The sequence below is a fragment of the Chlorocebus sabaeus genome, chromosome 14 (genome assembly GCF_047675955.1).
Source record: "Chlorocebus sabaeus isolate Y175 chromosome 14, mChlSab1.0.hap1, whole genome shotgun sequence".
Lineage (NCBI taxonomy): Eukaryota > Metazoa > Chordata > Mammalia > Primates > Cercopithecidae > Chlorocebus > Chlorocebus sabaeus.
This window is the reverse complement of record NC_132917.1, coordinates 99,102,874-99,125,777: the sequence shown is the minus strand read 5'-3', so window position 1 is coordinate 99,125,777 and position 22,904 is coordinate 99,102,874. Positions and strand designations below refer to the sequence as shown.

The window sequence follows — 22,904 nt, the reverse complement described above, 5'->3', positions numbered from 1 at the left end:
GAGCGCCGAAGTTAAAGTCCCAGCGGCGGTGCTCAGTAGGGAGGTTACACCGGGAGAAAAATGAATCACCCTGCCCGGGGTTGCGGGAGTGCGAGGGCCTGCGGGCCCAGCCCCCCAGGGGCATCGGGAGGGGCCAGAGGCATCGGGAAAAAAGCCCGAGGGCTGGGAGCCCGGCGCCTTTATCCGGTTAGGGGATTGCAGAGGATCAGAGCGCCCGCCGCCCCTTCTCCTCCATCACCGAGCACTAAGCCCCGGGCGTCCGAGATCCCGGGTGTGATTTTGTCATTAAAAAAAAGTAACCGCGCACTCCTCAAAGAATTGTAATTCTCGCCTCCTCCTCAGCCCACCCTTCTCTTTGAATCCCCAAGGGTGAACAGTCCCCTGGGTTGCGGGGCAGTCCTTCGCCGCTGCCTTCCCCCGGCCCTGCTCCCTCCAGGCCACTGACTCAACCTCCCCCGGCGCGGTGCGGACTCGACGAGACACGACTTGGAGCCGGGGAGGGGTCCTTCCCGGACTGGCGGTCCTGGAGGCCCGGGGCGCGTCCTCCTGGGGCAGCGTGGCAGGAGGCGATGTATGGGGTGGGGTCGCGGCTGGAAGCCCTACCGTTCCCCAGCGGGAGCCAGCCCCGCTCCTTCTGCCTCCCGCCCCGACGGCTCGGCCCAGCGCGGCTGCGGGACGTGAGTAAAAGGGGGTGCGGTCGGCTTGGGGAGCACGGGGAGGGCTTCCTGTCCTTTGAACTGGAATGGAGGGGTTTGGGAGCTGAGGGGTGGGAGCCGAGGCCGCAGCCGGCCCTTTTTCACTCTCTCTCCAGCCTGCGGCCCGTTTCAGCACCGGGGGCTGCGGACAGCGCCGCGCCCGCCCCGGCTTGCAGCTGCCTCGCTCCCCAGCGTGTGGTTCTCTAATTCATCTCCTATCTGGGGTCTGCGCCCCCAGCACACCTCCCGGCGCCCCCCAAAACTTCGAGCTCAAGAGCCCCTAAAATCCTTACCCTGCCGAAGTTTGAGCTTCTCCGCGGCGCGCTGGGGTCTGCGGAGCGCCTCCTCCCTCCGCCTCCCGGGCGCAGCTCCGCTCGCTCCCTCCCCCGCGCTCCCGGCCCAGGACTCTGCACCGGGACTACTGAAGGAGCCTCTGGCCTCCCTCTCCGTGGGAAAGTCAGGTGAGGCTCTGGAGCCTCAAAGGCGGTCCGAAAGAGGCAGAAGTCAGTAGTTCACATCCCCAACACTCCCAGGGAAGACGGGGAGAGTCAGGGGCAAGAAAGCAAACAAGTCCGTCGTTCCATTCTGGGTTCTCTCCTAACTGCGGGCGGCCATCCTGGACTCCTTCCTGGGATGTTTTGCTGGTAGTGTAATCCACACTGGATGAGTGCGCAGCAGAGATCTGGGAGTTTGAAGTTTAAAGGTGGGACACACACACACACACACACACACACACACACACACACACACATTCTTGGACCCGTTTACCATCTTAAGGAAGATGTTTGAAACAAGACTATTTGGGACAATGTGTATTCTCCTTGCAGAGTTTTTGTTTCCTTCCATCGCACAAGATAACACCAGATTTCCTGAACTAAAACCCACCAATCTAGCTAGTAATCATTACCCTCTATTGAAGCCAAAGGAACTTAAACTCTTTTTGAAGAAAATAACTTTATTTACTAAAACTCATTTTTCTCCCAGAAGGTGTACCTCCAAGAACACGCCTCTCCATGAAGGATGAAGACAGAATCCTGCCTTTCCCTCACCGGCAACTGCACACTCTGGTTCTAGATCGCAGCAGCAGGTCCCGGGAGGAATCCAAACGTCCTTGCCTGGGACAAGGCTTGGACAGCCTCTTGGGTTCTAGGTTCTCATGACTGATACCCTCATGGGAAGAAACTCCACAATAGCAGATCCCACCCAGCCAGTTAACCAGAGCTTCTCTGAGGACTTGGAGTTCATGGCATTTCCGAGCATACTTATCAAATCGCCTGCTAACTGAACACATTATCTTTAGATGGCTTAAAGTTCATCGAGTTCATGCAATACTTGAAGGGAGAGATGAAGTGTATATGCTCTTTACTGAAAAAATAAAGAATTAGAATGGCTCGCACACACATGTGCATGTGTGCACACATGTCTTAAATGGGGGAAATAAAACCTAGACAAAATTTCCCCCAAAGAAAATCAGGCTTAGTTGTTCAGATTCAAGGGACTCTGGTAGTGGAAGAGCAAATAAATGGAAGCGGTGAATCAACCAAAGGAAGCCGAAGCCACAGAAGGTGGAAGACAGGAGAATTCTTATTTCATTATTTGGGCTTCTGAAAGGAACCTGACGTTAATTCAACGCAAGAGAAAATATAATAGATGAGACTTTGCCTCATTGAGGACTTCAGCATCCTTATTCCAGGAATCTCCACACGCCTCAGTTATTATGTGCATTTTTTTTATAGTTCTCGTTGTCAGGAAATGCTTTATTTCTTCTAATCTCATTAATTTATGCAACAAGTTAAAGCTGTTTCCTGCTGGCTTGTCCTCAGGGAAGACTGCAAGCAGATGATTATCTTCTGTTGTCCAGAAACATTTCAGAGCTTCAAAACAGTCTTAAATCCTGATTTTGGAGAACATAGTAGTGATCATGAGATCATTTTAAGGCATCATCCTGAAAAATCCCCTTGGACTTTGTTTCTGAAATGCACACCATTCCTAAGATTTGAAAGGGAAAAACAAGACCTCACAGAATTAATTAAGAAATGGAGAAGTGTCCTGAGTGTGATGAAATGAGATAGAGTGTTTAGCACAGAAATGGGCACATAGTTGGCCCTTAGGGAATGATGTATGTGGCAATAGTTATCATTGAAGAACTTTGGGTGTCTGAAAAGTGGAAACAGACGAACGGAGACTGGAAACGAATAGAAGGAGACTGAAGGGGATGTATCTGTGAATTTGCCTGCAAAAGTCATCGGGCTCCAAGATCCTAGCTGCCATGATGGAAGGTCCAGATTTGGCCCAAGGCTCACTCAGTGGAGTGGCCTCTGGGGACCTTTCCGATTATTGCTCAAGCTTCAACTGAGGCACGGTCAAGTGTGGAAGGGACAGCAAGGTTTTGTGAAGATGCAGGATACAGCAACATCTGAATAAACTAGTGGGATGCTCTAACAGGCCCATCGCACTAAGAGACCAAGGAGCATGATCCTCAGAAACCCAAAGTCTTTTGGTGTTTGGTGGAATAGGGAGACCAAAGGAAGAAGAGAGCTATGGAGAAGGCACCATCTCCTCTTTCTGACAGAGCAGGTGAGAGTGGGAGGAAGGGAGTGGGGACCAGGTGAATGCTAAGTTGCTTCAGCCTCAGCCAGGACACTAAGGAAGTGGGGAGGGGTCTGTGGGGAAAAAAGTAGCACCCAGGAGCTGAGGAAGTCTGGAGCCAGGGAGCCTGATGAGACCGATTGTATCCACCTGTGAATTCGGTGCCAGGAAATGAAAGGAAAATACGAGCCAGGCCCAGAAGGATTGAGTCTGAGCATACGTGTGTACATGTGTGGCTTGTGGGACTCCTCAATGACATTTAGTTTTAATTGTTTGTGAAATTTAGAAACAATGTGATGGTCTATATAGTCTCCTGGGATTTGCTTTTGTCAATCAATATTAAGTTAGTAAGATTCGGTGATGTTGCTTGTAGCTATAGTTCATTCAATTTTACTGTGTAAATAAACAATTTGTTATTTATTTATTCTGTATGCATTTCATACACATTGCTTTAAAAATAAGGGTGGGAGGAACTAAATTTTTGATTCTAATTATGTAAAATCTTCCCAGTCCAAACAAATTTTAGGTGTACTAGGGACCGGACATTTTATAATCAGGGTTGAAAGGCACACAAATAGTGCCCATAGGTAGGCAACAGGACTGCCATCTCTGCTGGGGGCCATATGGTGTCCAGTGTGTTAAAGTACACACAATCTCATAAGTAGATAAGCCAGACTAACCGACGATACACAGAAATGCAAACAGATAAACCCAGTTATCAGCAAGGAGGGATGTGTGAACTTGCTTTGGCAGATGGTCTAGATCCTTGGCAAATGAAAAGGCAATTTGTAGGAATGACTTTTGGGAAATAAAAAATTTATGAGGAGACAGGCAAGGTGTACGTGAGAAACAGGGATGCATCAGTTTTCCCCACAGGAATTCTGTCAGTCCGCGCAAAGGTGCGGGACGGTGAGGCCCCAAGCTGGGGAAAAGCAGTTGTTTTCTGTCTTTAAAGCCCACTGTGCCTGCTTCCTTCTCAGACAATGAAGATGATGGCATCTATTTCTCTTACTTACCTGGCAGTTGGAAGAACAGAAGGAAAATTAAATTAAATGAATGAACAAGATCTGAAGAGTTAAAAATTCTAACCAAATACCATTAAAAGCTTGAGGAGGACTGTGGGACCATAGGATCTAATCTATCTTGTCCCCTGCAGACTCCCTGTTTCTTTCAGGTCAGCTTTGCAAAGAGTAGCTAGGTAGGGGCTGCCCTTAAGACCCCAGGGCCAGCCTTTCCACTCTCCAAATTTCTACTGTCTGACCATCAATGACTGAAGTCCTACCATTGGAACGTCATCTCTCTGTTTTCAAACTTGGATCCCTTTTAAAATGCCAATAACTCCACGAGATAGAGTATGGATAAAGAATCAAATTAAAAGTTTTGGTAGGATAAATTGAGGAGCACATTTGAGGATCCTGCAGGCCAGTGAGCGTGGCATGGGATGGGCGCCACAGCAGGCGGTGGGTAAGATCAGGGGGAAGGGGCACAGATGAGAACTTAAACACTGAGGGCAAGCTTGGCCCCCGTTACAACTGAGCCTGGTCCCGGCCCAGGGAAATCACTTGAGCTTTTGTCTAAGCCTAAAACCCTAATTTTCCACCCGCAAAAGGACAATCACCTTTTCTAATTGCTAAGCTGGCACACGTGTGCTGGATGCAAGGCTGTTTTGTGGATTGTGATGTGAACGGCATCGAAGTGCTCCCTAACAGGTGTGACTTGCTCTGGGACTCAGTACCGCTCAGTTCGACATCATTATCACGGCCTTGGGTGAACATACGGAGTTTCCTGCATATTTTAATGTGGACATGGAATTACAGAATGTTTAGCTAACATGCACTCAGAATATACGGTGACTAAGGAGTGTAAATCAAAATCCAAAAAAATCTGGAGAGCCTTCAATGATGCACTAAATATACAGGCCAAGAAAAGACATAACAGGAACAAATGTAAAGTTCTGTATCAGCATCCAGAAGGTCAGCCCCCCAAGTAGAGGAAGAGGAGACGTGGCTTACCAGACCTCGCGGGGTAAGATGTAAAGCCTCAGGGCGATGTGTCTCCACAAAAACTGGCAAAAAGCTAATGAGAAATAAGGCTGACTTAACAGAAGTATATCATGTAGAAGAGAGGTGAGTCTTGCTCAGCTCCTTTCTGTCAATGTACCTGGATTATTTTGATTTTAGGTGCCATATTTAAAAAAATTTACAGGCATCACTATATTAGTAATAATATAAGTTTAAAAATCAGCTGGGCGTGGTGGCTCATGCCTGTAATCTCAGCACTTAGGGAAACCAAGGCAGGAGGATTACTCAATCCTGGGAGTTTGAGATTAGCCTAAGCAACAGAGGGAAACCTCATCTCTACAAAAAATAAAGAATTTAAAAAAGTATGTGGGCATGGTGGTGCACTTGTATTCGCAGCTACTTGGGAGGTGAGGTGAGAGGATTGCTTGAGCCCAGGAGGTCAAGGCTGCAGTGAGCCATGATCGTGCCACTGTACTCCAGCCTGGGTGACAGAGCAAGACCCTGTCAAAAAAAATAAAATAAAATAAGAAAGTCAACCTAATAAATCAATTGTATATTTTCTGTTACTTTCTAGTTTTCATTCATGTACACATACTCTTTTTCACAGGGATAGTAACAGTGATGTAAATATATAATTTTGTTATTCTGCTTTTAATTAGGCTTTATAGCTTGAGAAATAGTCTATTGTGCTGCATTAGTTTCCAGTGGTTTTTGGTCATGGCCAAATCATTTGTCACTGGCCATGATCCTGGCGAAATGAATTACATAATTAATAGGGTGATTTACACCATTGTTGACTTTTTTATGTACATTTAAATTAGTTCCCACTTTTTCACTTTTAAAAATGACTGCTGTAAACACATGCATCAAAACTTCTCCTATTTTTGCAATTATTTCCTTCAGTTACAGTCTCAGTAGTAGGATTACCCTAAGGATATGAATATCTGAATTCAAGAGAAGTTTAAACAATTTATATTGCTATTAACCATTTACCACTTCTACCACATTTTATTTTTGCCAGCATTCTATTTTATTTTTTCAAATTTAATGCATAAACTGTATCCCATTACAGCTTTAATTTGCATCTCAGCAAGAGGTAGTAAAGTTGACAATTTTCTTATGTATATTTATTACTTGTGTGTCCTCTTTGTAAATCACCTATTATGTCCTTGCCCATTTACATTAAAGTTTTGATCTTCTTTCAGTTTTCATGAGCTTTTTGTGCAGTACTGACAGAGGCTTTTTCCTGGTTTATATTATGAAAATATTTTCTTTAGTCTGCTTGCCTTTTTATTTGAGTTCTGATAATATTTAGTCCAGAGACTTGCAAATATTTGAAAGCCAAGAAATGCATACTTCCACTACATATATAATATCTACTCTCTTTTTGCTGGTCTTATGTGTTTTTATTCTTAATATAATTTAATACTCTTTAATACAATTGGGCTTATTTTGACATAGGTCTAGACAGTTTCATTTGAAATTTCTTTAACTTTGAGCAAAGTTAAATTTAACATAGGTATCTGGTTCATCATCTATGAAAAAATGAATCTGCTTTTCACTTTCATTCCAGAATCTTCTAAAAGAATACTGGGCATGTCAAATACTTGATTTCTTAGGAATCCTCATTCCTCAACTATGCCATGTCACTTATCAATTCAATGTCTCCCAGTTCCAAATGCATCTTCAATACCTGCTCTGCAATAATGGACAGAATTTCCTTGAGTATTACAGTGAGCGTGATGTTAAACTTTCTCAGCAGAGGATGCTGGAGTGGCAACAGAGCAGGAAGGGGCTCCGCTGCTGTTCCTGGGGAGTTCAAAATTAGCGAATGACACAGGTGGGAGAATGTCTGGTAGTGCTCCGCCTTGGCCACATGCCTGGAACACATGGTCACTTCCAGCTCCAGCCTGGCCTGCTGGTCATGACCTCCCAGCTCCAGCCTGGCCTGCTGGTCATCTTTCTGCAGCTCTTGCAGCATGGACCCTGCATGCCACAGCCCTCCTGCCTGCACTGCTGCTCCAACTCCCTCTGCTTCCCTATGCCTGCTTCCCCCAGGTTCGCCTGCTGTGACCTTCTGGTTCTACAGCCCTTCTAACATAAACATCACAGTTCCAGGGCTCCTATTCACATAAGCACCCATTTTCTCTGCACACCTGTGTGGCTGGCCACCGGTTGTGGCTTACTCAAACCCATCTGCACTCCAGGTGAGAGCTGCTTCCTACTTGCTCAGCAACTACAGACCAGCTCTGGCCTGTGCTAACCGGCACATTTCTCTGCCAATCATTGGGCTGCAACTATACTTGCTCCAACAAGGTCTGAATGCTAGCCTTGGAAAGGGGGGACCCCATTTCAATCTCGGCTCACTGCAAGCTCTGCCTCCCGGGTTCACACCATTCTCCTGCCTCAGCCTCCCAAGTAGCTGGGACTACAGATGCCAGCCACCATGCCCAGCTAACTTTTTTGTATTTTTAGTAGAGATGGGGTTTCACTGTGTTAGCCAGGATGGTCTCAATCTCCTGACCTCGTGATCTGCCCCCCTCAGCCTCCCAAAGTGCTGGGATTACAGGCTATTTTAAGAAGAAAATTGTAATTATAAAATTTTACAGAAATACAAAAGATCTACATTAGACAAAAGAAGACTGAAAAGGAACAAAACTGGAGGATTTACACTACCTGATCTCAAAACTAATGATAAAGCTATAGTAATCAAAACAGTGTGGTATTGGGATAAGGAACAGGTTAGTGTAACAAAACGGAAATTTCAGAAAAAGACCCAGGTACATATGGCCAAATTATTTTTGATAAAGATACGAAGTCAATTGGGAAAGGAAGTTCATCTTAAGAAGTGGTGCTGGAACAACTGGATGTGGTAAACAAAGATGAATCTCAATCTCTGTCTCACTCCACAGAACAAATTAATTGAAAATGGATGATAGATAGACCTAAGTATAAAAGTGAGAACTTAACACTCTAGACACAAAAATCCAGAATATTTTCATGAGTTTAGAGAAGGCAGAATTCTTTTAGATAGGACACAAAACACACTAACCATAAAAAAACTCCCAATGAATTACACTTAATCAAAATAAAAATTTCTTCTAATCAAAAGATACCATGAAGAAAATGAACAGAATAGTCTACAAAATAAATGCTATGTACTCTTCAAAAGTGTCAAAGTTGTGAAAGACAGTGAGTAATTGATGGATAGATGAATAGATGGATGAATGGATGGTTGGATAAATGGACGGATAGATAGACTGATTGACTGTCTGACTGACAAAGTGTTCCAGAGTAAAAGAGACTAAAGATAAATAAAAACTAAATGTAATGTGTGATCTTGGTTTGGATTTTTGGTCTTAGTAATTTTTTTTTTCTTTTTTCTATACAGGATATTCTGGGACAACTGGTGAATTTTGAACAACGTCTGCAGATTAGATAATAATATAATAATATATCCATATTAATGTACTGATTTTGATCACTGTACTATGGCTCAGTAAGAGAATGTCCTTGTTTTTAGAAAATATTCTTTGAAGTATTAGAGATAAAGGAACATTATCTCTGTCACTTAGTCTCAAATGGTTCAGAAAAAATTGATGTGTGGGCCAGGCGCAGTGGCTCATGCTTGTAATCCCAGCACTTTGGGTGGCTGAGGCAGGCAGATCACAAGGTCAGGAGTTCGAGACCAGCCTGGCCAACATAGTGAAAACCCGTCTCTACTAAAAATACAAAAAAATTAACTGGTCATGGTGGCAGGCACCTCTAGTCCCAGCTACTTAGGAGGCTGAGGCAGGAGAATCGCTTGAACCCAGGAGGCAGAGGTTGCAGCGAGCCAAGATCGCTCCACTGCACTCTAGCCTGGGCGACAGAGTGAGACTCCATCTAAAAAAAAAAAAAAAAAAAATTGGAGTGTGTGTGTGCATGTGTGTGTCTACGAAAGACAGAAACAATGAGACTGACAAAGCCAATATAGCAAAACATTAGCATTTATGGGTTCTGGCTGAAAGGTATTTGGAAATTCTTTGGATTATTTTTTGCAAGTCTTATTTTACTTTCTATTTCTGGAAGTCTTAAATTACTTCAAAATAAATGTTAATAAAGAATAATGTACAGATAATCCCCACAGACAAAATATTCACAGTACATATATTTGACAAGGGACTTATCTTCAAAGTATATAACATTTTTATGTAAATCAGTAATAAAAAGAAAACCCAATGAACACATTGGGAAAATATTTGAACAAACATTTCACTAAAGAAGATATATAGATGGCAAACATACACATGAAAAGTGCTCAATGTTATTATAGTACTCGAAATGCTAATTACTAATTAGAAGTGCAAACTGAAGCCACAATGAGGTACTACTGTCCATCCACAAAAGCGACTGGCAGCACTCAACCTCGGGAGGATAGACAGCAACACATCCACTGCTGGTGGGAATGGAAAACGGTTCAAACAGTTTGGAAAACGATTTGGAACTTTGTTACAAAGCTAAATGTGCACTTACAACATGAACCAGTATTTTGACTCCTAGGTATTTTCCCGAGAGAAATGAAAACATATGTCGTCAAAATGACTGTGCACAAATGTTCATAGCAGCTACATTTATAAGAGCCCCAAACTAGAAATAGCTCAGATGCCTGTGGATAGCTGAATGGACAGGCAGATTGTGATTTATTCAAACGTGGAAGTACTCAGCGACGAGAAGGAAGGACTAATCACACATACAACAATAGGGATGATTCTCAAAATCGTTAAGTCAAGACTGAGAAGCCAGACACAAAAAGTGTGCACACAGTGTGATTCCATGGAGCAGGAAGGAACTTTCTGCAATTAAGGCAATATTTTACATCTGGTATGGGGTGGTGGTGTCACGGGTGTATATGAATGTCAAAGTTCTTTGCACTAGGGATTTAACATGTATGCATTTAATTGGATGTAAATTATATACATCTCATTATAAATTGTACTAATATTTTAAAAAAATCAGTGACCCCTAAAAAGGGGGGTGGGATGAGATGAATTGGGGTGTTGGGATGTTTCTGGTGCCTACAGGTGAAGAAGAGTGGGAATCCATCCCCAGCATTGGGTCTCAACCTGTCCGTCTTCCACAACCCCAATCCTGAGAGTGTTACCATGCTACAACGGTCATGACCTCCTCCTATTTAAAATGCTTTACCAAAGACCTTGTTATGACAATGCCAACCTTCAAATAACTCAGGACTGAAACCTTAGAGGAGTCATCTTGGACTCCTCTGTTTCTTTCTTTCTTTTATTTTTCTTTTCTTTTTTCTTTTGGAGACAGAGGTTTTCTTTGTTTCCCAGGCCGGAGGACAGTGGTGCGATCTTGGCTCACTGCAACCTCTGCCTCCTGGGTTCAAGCAATTTTCCAGCCTCTATTTCTTTTATAACCCACATCCCCTCCTGTGGCAAATCTCACCTATTCTACCTTCAAAATAAATCCAGACTCTCATCACTTTTTGCCAACTCCATTTTGTCCAAGTCATCCACACAACCAGCCGGGGTTATTGCTGTTGCCTCCAAAATGGTTCCACTGCCTGCTTCCACCCTTGCTCCAGTGACTAGCTTCCTTGTTAATCCTCACACAGCCAGGCAAACTTCTGCCTCAGGGCCTTTGCACCTGCTTTTCCTACTGTGTAGCAGTGTGACTTCCTCCTTCACTTCCTTCACATCTTTGCTCACATATCACTTTCTTAAGAAGGCATTTCCTGAACACCCCTATTCAAAATCTCAAGACCCCTCTTCCATCCCACCCATTCTCTCCATTGCTCTTTATCTGATATTTTGCATATTTAATTTATTTTTATCTTCTACCTCTTCCCACTAGTCTGCAAATGCCATGAGGAAAGGATTTTTGTCTCCTTTGTTTACTGTTATATTTCCCAGTGCCTAGAACAAAGTCAGGCACATAGTAGCAACTCAATGTTAATACCTGCTAAACGTGTGAATCTTAGCTTTGGATATAGAGCTCTCGGAATGCAAGTGGGGGATAAATTTTTCCCCACCACATAGATAATGGAGATAATATATGTCAAGTCTCTTGAAAATCATAAAATAATCACATTTCAGTGAATGCTACTTAGAAAAAGTCATTTTCTGCCACCCATCTGTAACCACTTTACTCAATTATCACTCTCAGATGTTTACTGTCATGCCTCTTTCATGATGATGCTGAATGTTAACATTCCCTGGGGGAAGGGGCCAGGTCTGACTCCTTTGATATGATGATGAGGTGGCCTCAAGTATGGGAGTGTTTGAAAGCTGCTGAGGAAGAGGACTTAATTTGTTTTTACCCTGCTGCTTTCTGGAGTAATGGGACAGAGCAATAAGAAATCATAGGCTGAATTCTGAATAAGAATTTCAGACCCTGGCATGGGGGTTTAGCTCATGAAGGAATGGTTTCCAGGGAACATGATTCAGACCCTGTGGAATGGCTCACAGTTTATTATTCACAAGATCTAGGTGACATTTAAATCATGCAAATATATCCTGCTTATCTGTGAGTGGACACAGCACACACATTTGCAGTGACAGAGCAATGAATCATGTATTTTAGAGGAGACAAGGGTGTTTGACATTTCCATGTGATTCTTCGTGAAGGGCAGCTTTTGCATTTTCCTTCTCTATTCGAATTCTGATGTCTTATCAAGTGGACACATAAAGGAATTTTTTTTTTTTCTGCCCCTTCTTGCCTCCCTCCTTCCTTCATTCCTTCCACATTTTCTTCTTTCAATCTTTATTCTTTCTTTCTCCTTCTTCTCCCTGTTTTTCATTTCATTTCTGTTTTTTTAAGACAAGGCCTGGCTCTGTTGCTCAAGCTGGGTTCACTCTCTCTGCTCCCCACCCCCACCCCTGCCATAGCATCCACCTTCCCTGGGGAGGAGGGCTTCTCTGCTGTTTTCTCCTGCCTGGTGTGAGCTCACATTCTCTGTGTGTTGCACAGGCCTCATAACCATCAGTTGTTACTGATGCTTGTTTTGGTTGTCAAAGAAGAATGAGGAGTGGAGTCATAGGAGGCGGACTTGGAGGTTCGTTAGGGGTCACTGGCTGCAGCAAGTCTCCTCCCACACAGCCGACCCCATTCCTCAGACCCGCCCTCTGAACAGCATGGGTACTGACCAGCTCATGGTTAAATGGTGAGTTTGATTTGCTGCCCACTAATGACCACCTTTTGCGATCAGGTCCCAACTCTCTGTCTAGCTGAAGCTCCTGCCCAGCAGATCCCCTAGGTTCCCTTGATACTGTGACAGGAGATGGTGAGCCCAGTAGGTTTGGATTACGCCTCCAGTTTATTAAAAGGCAGGTAGAGAATTTTTCAGAACTATCAGACAGTTCTGTGACTTTTGGAGAGCTAAGGCATTGCCTGTTTCACAGAAAATTGCTTTTAACAATCCTACAGGGATAAAACCTGCTTATTAATGTAGAGAGAGGTGCTGAGAAGACATAAGCCCTGGTGGTAATGATAGCCGACACATCCATAGCACTTCCTCGCTAATGCACAGTGTGCAAAGCACTTTTTAATTCCACTCATTTGATTTTCATGACAGCACAGGAGAAACTGAAGCACAGCTCAGGTGCCCACCATCAGTAGAGCTAGGCCAGCAGCAGAGGTGGGTTCTTAACCACACATTTCAACTGTTTCTCTGCTATCTCTGTCACATTAGGAAGCTGGGCCTCCAAGCCCTTCTAGGACTCAGAATCCTCCCAGCAGACACCCAGACCCAGGAGCGTGAACTCTCAGCCCCTAAAAAGGTTGGTGATGTGGCTGTGAGGTCCGCAGTGCATTTAAATCTGTCTGCAGAGTCAGACATGCTCTGGCCTGGAAAGGCTAACAGGCTGGGAGAAATAAGGAGAGTGTAACCCCTTGACCTTGTCTGGGATGACCAGCTTTCAGATGGGGTAACTGCTAAGAAGTCACTAACACTCATCTCTTCATTGTGAATGAGGTTGAGATTTCCTGCCTTATTTCATTTGGTTGCCCCCAAACAGCAAATCAGGGGTGAATTGTGAGCTTGATTCAACTTCTTCCTTTTGGGCGAGTACATTGATAAACAGACCCCGGCCAGACACTCTGAGAATTGGGTGTCCCATTTGATTCCTGGTTGTAGCATCTGACCCACTTCTCACTGTTTTATTAGCCATTATAAAACCAGTATCCTTTTATTAGAGGATATTAGGCCTAAAATGCAAAATACCATTAATTAGAGGCAAAACAGCTGGTGACTACAGGTCATGTAATGGGACATGTATGGCCAGGGCATACTACATGTGAGTCTTTACCCGAGGCCAAGTCAGAACGGACAGGGTAGGGGGTTCCCGCTGCCTCTAGGCAGCTCTTCCTCTCCACTCCCACTTCCTCAGAGGCGCTGACTGGGGAAGCTGGTCACTGCTGGGGGCCTACAGTGAGTTATTTCTCTAAAGTACACATACTCTGGTCAGAGAATTTTGAAGCCAACAAGCAAGGTTGCTTAAATGAAGGTCCATTCATTCCACTGAGCACCTATTATGTGCTTGGCTCTATGTACAGTATGTCCACCTCATCACATTATGAGAAAGATGACTGTGCACAGACCAAGGGAGTGTTAAGCTCATGCAAGACACAGTCATTTGCCCCTGGAATGCAGGTTGACTTGCTGCTGAAGGGCTGTGCTGGGAATGCTGGGAAGGGGGCTAAGGCTCAGCACAGTCATTGATGTCCTGGGGAAGATTCATAGCACTTCGACTTCAGAAGGGGGCTTGGTGAGGGCTCCACTTGGTGAAGGGGGTTGGATCAGAGCGGGATGCTGAAGGGAGAAACAGTCTTGGAGAAGGGTCCTCTAACCTCAGTGGAGGACGGTTTGCTGCTGGGTGAAATGCCTGGGTGCTCCTGCAGAGACGAGAACCTTGGAAAAGACTCGCAGTGTGAGGCAGATGAGGTGGAAGGGGTGTGGTGCTGATGCTGGACTCATGATTTTAATTTGTTCTGCACAGCTCTTGCCTGCTTGGAGTGGGGTCCTCTTTCTCACATGGTAGAGGGTGGAGAGGTCATTCCAGAACCTTCTCCTTGCCACCTCTTGGTAGGAGTGTTAGTGATGGCACCAGCAATGACCATGGTCATGGGGAGAGCAACAGCTAACGTTAATTGAGTTGTCACTGTGTGCCAGATCCTGTTCTAAGCCCTCTATCCATTTTATCCTCAGGACAGCCCTGTGAGGCAGGCTCACAGGTTCTTAGAGGATCTTCTGTGCTGACTACAAGCCTGTAAGTGAAGAAGCAAAATAGGCTCTGGATCTTGGAGGTCCTTGAATTCTCCTGGGGCTCAACTTGAGGATGCTCAGGGCTCAGGCCTGAGAGGGGAGAAGCATAGTGGGCAGGCCTCTCCTCTCTGATCACCTGCTTAGGTTCTGGTTCCCCAAGAATGATTTGCTGCCATCCTTCTCAGGTGTGTGTGAAAAACACAGAATGACAGGTGCCACTCCAGGCCCACTACATTCAAATCTCTAGGGACTGGGCTTGGGATTCTGCGTTGCCACCAGGGCCATGCGTAGGCAAGTTAAAGTTGCAGACCTCCACTGTGGGGAGTAATTGCCACCTTGCACAGTTTCTCCTTGGTTCCACAGGTAAGGATGGAGTTTTGGGAGGACTCACATGTATAGAATATCATTTCGGATTCCAGGCAGGAAGTGAATTATTTATATTCAAATGTATCCTAACAGCAGAGAAATACACACAGAGGCTTTTGATAACGTGGATAGGTCTGTTAGATTGTGCCTCCAAAAAAATCCCAGAGAGAGATTTAAGACCTCATGACATTCCCCAGCAGACCATGTGTAAATCCACACGATGGCAGAGTTAGTTTTAAAAACAAAAGCAGCAAAGTTGCACAACAATGTGAATATACTTACCAATATTTATCTGAACACTTAAAAATTGTAAGAGGTTAAATTTTGTGTGTTTTTTAAATTACAAAAAAAGTGAAAAAAGCCACCTCCAGGGGCATGGGGGTGTCCCAACCTTTGCATCAAAAGCAAAGCTTTTGTAGTACCACATTCTTGCAAGGTTCAGAGAAGGCTTGCCCAATGCAGATTCCTGATGAAATACCGCCTTGCCAGGGCTTCCAAGCTTTGATGGGGAGTGAGCAGAAACCTTCCCAGAGGTGTGTCTAGAACAATACAAATATGAATACAGACAACTCATACGGAAAGTAGGCTGGAGGCAGATCAGTGCCCAGGGAGCGAAGGCACCAGATGGACCCTGGAACTGAGAGTTGATGGAACCTGATGTGTTTTTCAGGATCTCAGTCACAGCAAAACAGCAAATGAGGTATTTCTCTGATGGGCACAAAGTGTAGGATAAATAAATTAACAAGGAAAGGACATGTGGTAACGAAGGGAGAGAGAATTATTCAATTCACTTCCTAGAGCAGTCCTGGGACCGTAAGTCTCTGGACCACCATCCTCCAAGTAAATCCCAGCCCTTAGGAAAGTAAGAGAAAAGAGCCTCTTAGTTAGACATGAGCCTCCCTTTGGAGGCTGGAGGCTGGAAATGGGTGTAAGCAAATGTCTGACGTTGGCCATCTAGCATTAGAATATCCCCTGCACCTTGAATAGCCCCATGCAGTCCCTCCCTTGGAAGACGGTGACCCTAATGTGCCAGGAGACCCACGTGACAGAAGCAGTCCCAGATGTTGTAGGATATGTGCCCTAGTTTTGCCCTAGTTCTTATAGGTCCAGAGATCATGGTACAGCATCACTCAGATGGGGTCAGCCTCTCTTGTAGAGTTTCCTGAAGTCTGAAAAACGACATCCTTCTCAGCCCCGCATCTTCACACTCTCCAGCCCGGCCAAAGTGAAATGCATGGGGCAGGCAGTCAGGAAGGGCAGGCTGAGACTCCTGGGCACATGCAGGAACTGCTACCCACAGACGGGATTTCTTCTTCATAAAGGATGCAACACATCAAGTCTGTTCTTAAGGCCTTTCAACTGATTGAGCCAGGCCCACCCACATTACCTAGGATAGCTTCCCTTATTTATAGTCAACTGACCATGGACTTCAATCCCATCTACAAGATACCTTCACAACACCTAGATTAGTGTTTTCTTGAATAAGTGAGTGCTGCGGCCTAGCTAAATTGACGCATAAGGTTTTTCCTGGTGACTACCACAATTTGCCTGATGACTAATGATGGAGAGCCACCCTTCATGTACTTATGGCCAGTCATAGATCCACTTTTAAAATCTTGCCCCTTAAAAAATAATGAGCTGTTTGCCTTTTTACTACTGAGTTGTAAGAGTTATTTTATATCTTAGAAAGCAGTCCTTTATCAAATAATGTATTGCAAATATTTTCTCCCCATCTGTGGTTTGCTTATTTGTTTCCTTGTTAGTATCTTTTTTTGAGTAGAAGTTTCGAATTTTAATGGAGACAAACATCAATTTTTTCATTTATGTTTAGTGATTTCTGTGACATGACAAATAAACATTAGCCTACCTCCATGGTCACAAAAATTTCATTCTACCTTTTAGATATTTTGCAGTTTTAGCTTTTACATTTATGTCTATGATCTAATCTATTTCTGTAAATTTTTATTTATGGTGTGATTTATTGTTTATGGTCATTTTTTCCCCATATGAATATCCAGTTTTTCTAATTATCATTTGCTGAAAAGACTTTCTTTGCCCCATCAAACTGCCCTGGGACTTTTGTTGAAAATCAATTGACCACGGATGTGTGGGTCCTTTTTTGGACTATTTTTCATTCAGTTGAGCTATATGGCAATCCTTTCACCAAAACCACACCTTATTGTTTAATGTAGCTTTGAAGTAGGCCTTGAGATGAGGTAGGTTAAATCCCCCAACTTCGTGGTGTTTTATTAAGAATGATTTGGAAATTTTTGTTCCTTTATATTTCTATGTATATTTTAGAATAAGGTTCTTAGTTTCTGTCAACAAACCTGCTGGAACTATGCGTGGAATATAATTGAATCTACAGAGGTTTGGGGGAGAATCAACATCTTAATAATGTTGATTTTTCTCCCAATCTGTGAACTTGATTTATCTAATTATTTTGATCTTCTTTAATTTCTCTGAAGAATGTTTTAGTTTTCAAGGTAGAGGTTCTTACGTCTTTGGCTAAATTTATTACTAATACTTTGTGGTTTTTGACACTTCTAAACATTTTAAGATTTTATTTTCAATGGCTTATTCGTATGTAGAAATACAATTGAGTTTTGTATATTGACTTTATATCCTACGTCTTTGCTAAAGTCACTTATAAATTCTAATAGTAGCAGTGAATACGCCCTAGGAGTTTCTATATAAATATTTATGACCTAGCAAATAGAAATATTTTTGCTTTTTTTCCCTGATCTTTATGCCTTTTCTTTTTCTTGCCTTATTACACTGGCCAGGACCTTGCTCAGTACAATGTTTAACAGAAGTGGTCACAGTGGGCATCCTTGCCTTGTTCCCACTCATAGCAGGAAAGCATTCATTGATTCACTGTTAAGTATGATGATACTCGTAGATTTTTTTCGTAAATATTTATAGGGGGTTCAAGGGATTTGGGGACTGATCAAGAAAAGAGATATCACCATGAGTGGCAGTAACACAAACAAAACTTTATTGGGTGGCACTTGGACAGGGTTGAATGAGAGGGGAGGTCCCTTATAGTATGAGACCTCCCAGAGGCTTGTGGTGAGGGGCCACCCACAGAAGGCAGGCAAGAGAATGGGGAATCAGAAAGAGGTGCCTTGGTAATGTTGCTCAGTAGCATAGTGGGGAGTCTCTGTGAGATCCCTGAAGGACAGCAGTGGCTTGAGGCCTTACAACGTCAAGGCCCTACCTGAGCAATGGGTAACAGCTGCCAGATGAAGTTTCATGGGGTATACAAAGCACACAGGATATAAATGACTGAACATATGCTTGTTTGGGCATTTTAAAAATAATTGGATGTGCAAAAATTTGAGTCTGGTGCTGAGAGACTTTGAGCTAACAGGTCTCATCCTGTACAGAAGAAATAAACAACCTAGAGATCAACACACAGAGGTTGTCTTTGACCGATTTCTATAACCATGCCCTGATCAGCTTGAGGAAGTTCTCTTTTCCTGTTTTCCTGAAAGTTTGTATTGTGAATGGATCTTGAATTATGTCAAATACATTTTTCTGCACTTATTCAGAAGAGCTCTTCAACTGGAATTAACTGAATTACATTGAGTTTTGATTGTTAAAACAGTCTTTTATTTCTTGTATGAATTTAACTTGGTCATGAGGTAGCTTCTTTTTAGGTATTACTGGCTTTGATTTGCTTATATACTTATTTGCTTTCATTGTAGTCTTTGTTGAGATTTGAGTTGAGCTGGGCTTATCTTAAGTTGAGAACTGTTACCTTCTCCTTTATTTTCTTTACTTTTTTTTTTCTTGTTTTTTATATCTTTGTTTGTTTTAGAGACAGGGTCTTGCTCTGTTGCCCAGGCTGGAGTGCAGTGTCATGATCTTGGCTCACTGCAGCCTCAACCTCCCTGGCTCAAGTGATCCTCCCACCTCAGTCTCCCAAGTAGCTGGGACTACAGGCATGTGCCACCACGCCTGGCTAATTTTTGTATTTTTAGTAGAGACAGGTTTTGCCATGTTGCCCAGGCTGGTCTCAAACTCCTGGATTCAAGCAATCTGCCTGCTTTGGCCTCCCAAAGTGCTGGGATTACAGGTGTGAGCCCCTGCACCTGGCCTACTTTTTTTTTTTTTTTTTTTCAAGTGACTCAAAACAACAGAAATTTATTCTCTTGCATTTCTGGAGTTCAGAATTCTAAAATCATGGTGTTGGCAGCCTTTTTCTGGAAGCTTCAGGTTGAGAATCTGTTTATCATTTCTAGCTTCTAGAGGCTGTCTGCATTGCTTGACTTCTGGCCCCTTCCCCTATACCTCCCCATTTTCTGGGAGAGTTTGTGTAAGATGGTTATTATTTCATCTTTATTTATTTATTTATTTTCTTGAGACAGGGTCTCACTCTGTTGCCCAGGCTAGAGTGCAGTGGCATGATCTTAGCTCACTGCAGCCTTGACCTTCTGGGCTCAAGTGATCCTGCCACCTCAGCCTCCTAACTGAGACCACAGGTGCATGTCACCACGCCTGGCTAATTATTTTATCTTTTTGTAGAGATAGGGTCTTGCTATGTTTCCCAGGCTGGTCTCGAACTCCTGAGTTCACTGCCTCAGCCTCCCAAAAGGAGGCATTACAGGTGTAAGCCTCCATGCCCAGCCTATAATTTTGTCTTCAAATATTTGATAAAATTCACCAGCTAAACTGTCTGGGCCTGGAGCTTCTTTTGTAAAAAGGGTTTTGATAACAGATTAACTTTCTTTAATAGATACAAGGTAATTTATACTTTGTTTCATTTTATGTCAGTTTTGGTTAGTTATATTTTTCAAGGTTCATTTTATCTTCATTTTTGAATTTTCAGGAAATAGTTTGTCCATAATATTTTATTATGATTTGAATATCTGTATGCACTCTAGTAGTGATAACCCTTTTGTATTTGTGTTTTCTTTTCCTTGCTAATTAGAGGTTTATCTATTTTGTTGATTTATTTCAAATAACTAATTTTTGTATTTGTCATTTTGCCTTGTGATTTCTTCTTTGTTCCATGGATTTCTAGAAATATGTGTCTCGTTTCCAAATATTTTGAGATTATTATAAATATCTTATTTATGTTCACATCTCTACTTTGTTTTATTGGCTTTTCATTTAATTTCATTGTGGGCCAAGAACACGCTTCTTATGACTGCTATTCCTTTAAATTTATTGGAACTTGGTTTATGGCCAAGCACACAGGCTGTCTTGGTGAAAGTAACAAGCATACTTGAAAATAAATATATTATCTGGGATTTGGGGAAGAGGTAAGCTGGTTGAGATAATCTTTACCGGTTTTTGGTTTTGGTCTACTTGTCCTAGGAAGTGTTGAGAGAAAGAAGTTAAAATCTACAACTATTTAAGACACAAAAGCCTTGCAACCATGTATGTCCATTCACCCCTCCACCTGTTCCTATTTATGCCACAGTTGCCATGTTGTCATGTATATTATACCTATATGTATATTAAGGAAATAAAGAGAAACATATTTTGATATAGTCACCTGGATAATTATTATTTCAGATCCTGTTTATCCCATCCTTAAGATCTGATTTTCTGTTTTCTATCAATTCCCATCAGCCTGAATAATTTCCTTTAGCATTTCTTACAGTGCAATTCTTCTGATGATAAATTCTTTTGGTTTACTTTTATCTGCAAATGTCTTCATTTTGCTTTCATTTTTGAGGATATTTTCACTTGATGTGGAATTTAGGGTTGAGAGGTTTTATTTTCTTTCAACACTTTAATGATGTTGTCCCACTGCAGGGTCGTTGCCTCTATAGGTGCCGATGACAAACCAGTGGTTTCTAATTAGTATTCCCCTTAATGCAATGTGTTGTGTTCATTCTGGCAGCTTTCAAGATTTTTTCTCCATGTTTGGTTTTCAACATTGTGACTATGACAGGATGATTTTCTTCTTATTTACTCTGGGATTCACTGAACCTCTTGGATTTATAAATTTACATCTTTAGACAAATTTGAGAGATTTGCAGCCATTATTTCTCCAAAGATTTTCCCCTGTTGCCTCTCTCATCTTAAAACTCAAAATACAGTGTCTATTTCCCCACAGTTTCTAAAGTCCTGTTTACTTAAATCTTGTATGTTTTTCAGACTTGACAATTCCTATTGATCTATCTCAGAGCCACTGACTCCTCTGCCATTTCTATTCTGTTCTTAAGCCCATCCAGTGGACTTTTCTTTTTTTTAACATTAAGACGTTGTATTTTTTAGTTCTGGAATTTTCATTTGTTTGTTTTTTTGATAGTTTATTATAAGCATATTTTCTTTGACTTTAATGAACCTAGTTATTATAGTTGCCATAAAGTCCTTGTCTGATAATTCAACAACTGGATCATCTCAGGGTTAATTGGCTTATATTTTTTCTCTTGAAACTGGATGATCACATTTTCATGGTTACATGTTGAACAACTTAGAATCTTAACCCATACTTTATAAATGTTAGGTAGTAGAGACTCTGAATTCTGTTACATTCCTCAGAACACTTGTTATTTTTGTTTTAGCAGACAATTAACTTTGTTGAATTTATACTACAAATGCTGTGGCTTGGGTGGCAGTTAAAAATTTCAGTTGAGCTCTTTCACCCTTAATTGACCTATTTGCAATTTGTCTGTGTATATATGGTTAAGATGTTAGAGGCCAGGTGTGGTGGCTCACACCTATAATCCTAGTACTCTGGGAGGCCAAGGTGGGTGGATCACTTGAGGTCAAGAGTTAAAGGCTAGCCTGGCCAACATGGTGAAACCCCACCTCTACAAAAAATACAAAAATTAGCCAAGTGTGGTGGTGCATGCCTGTAATCCCAGCTACTTGGGAAACTGAGGCAGGAGAATGGCTTGAACTTGGAAGGCAGAGATTGCAGTGAGCTGAGATTGCACCACTGGACTCCAACCTGGGTGACAGAGCAAGACTTAGTCTCAAAAAAAAAAAAAAAAAATGGTGTCAGAGATGTGGGCCAAGCTTATACACAAAATCTGTGGCTCCTTGTCTTTGGATCTTTCCTTGCTGGATTCTCTCTGTATACACTAAGAGCTGTAGTTTTCCCAAACTCTGTTTTGTGGGTTTTCAAGCCAGAAAGACTGTAAGTCTTCATTCAGAGTTTAAGCCTCCACATGTAGTACTTACTATGTCTTGCCTTAGCCTGCCCTTAAGCTAAAATGTGTAATAACAGGACATTCACCACATCAGAATCTGCTGGCTTTGGTGCCTCTCTTGAGTCTCTGGGTAGTTATAGCTATCTGTTGGAGGGTCTGTGTTAAGAGTTTACTTGAACATACTGGAAGTGGAACTCCTCTCACCTTCATTTTGAAGGCTGGTTTTACTGCATATACAATTCTTTGCTGATAGGTTCCTAAACTCTTTTCTTTTTATACTCTGCCATTCCAATACCCTCCAGTATCTATAGTTTTTGTTGAGAAGTCATCTGTAATCACGTCAGTCTTCCTCTGAATGTAATATATTGTGTTCTTTTGTCTGGTTTCAATACTTCCTTGTTAGCAATTTGACTATGATGTGTGTGGGAGTCGTTTCTCTGTATTTATCATGTTTTGAGGTTCCTTAGGCTTCTTGAATCTATTAACATTTTCTACCACATTTTTGGAAGTTTTCAGTTATTTTGTCTCCAGTGATTTTTTTTCTTTCTCTTTTTCTATCTCCTCTTCTAGGACTTGAATTACACATATTTTAAAATGCATGAAATTATTCCATGAGTCTCTGAGGTTCTGTTGACTTTTCTTCAATATTCTTTGCCTTTTTTGTTTTTTGGATTGAGGAAATTTTATCAACCTACATTCAAATTCAGTGATTCCTCGGCCTTTTCCATTTTGCTGCTCAGTCTATTTAGTGTACTTTTTGTACCTTTCAGCTCTAGAATTTTCCACTTGCATTTTAATACCTGCATTTCTGTATTGAGATTATCCATTTCTTCACTGATACTCTATCTTTCTT

At 42.5% G+C, this 22,904-nt stretch overlaps 1 protein-coding gene across 4 annotated transcripts in view; it reads right to left on the bottom strand.

Annotated features, from left to right (window-relative positions):
• The window catches only part of CNGA3 (cyclic nucleotide gated channel subunit alpha 3), an 85,946-nt gene that overhangs the window by 51,422 nt on the left and 11,620 nt on the right, over positions 1-22,904 (bottom strand). The window contains exon 1 of one of the 4 annotated variants that reach the window (XM_073023239.1): positions 989-9,166. The exons of the other annotated variants lie outside the window; for them this stretch is intronic. The gene's annotated coding sequence lies outside the window, so the exon portion shown is untranslated. Of the gene's footprint in view, positions 1-988; positions 9,167-22,904 lie in introns of those variants that run through there. 4 annotated transcript variants of the gene reach the window in all.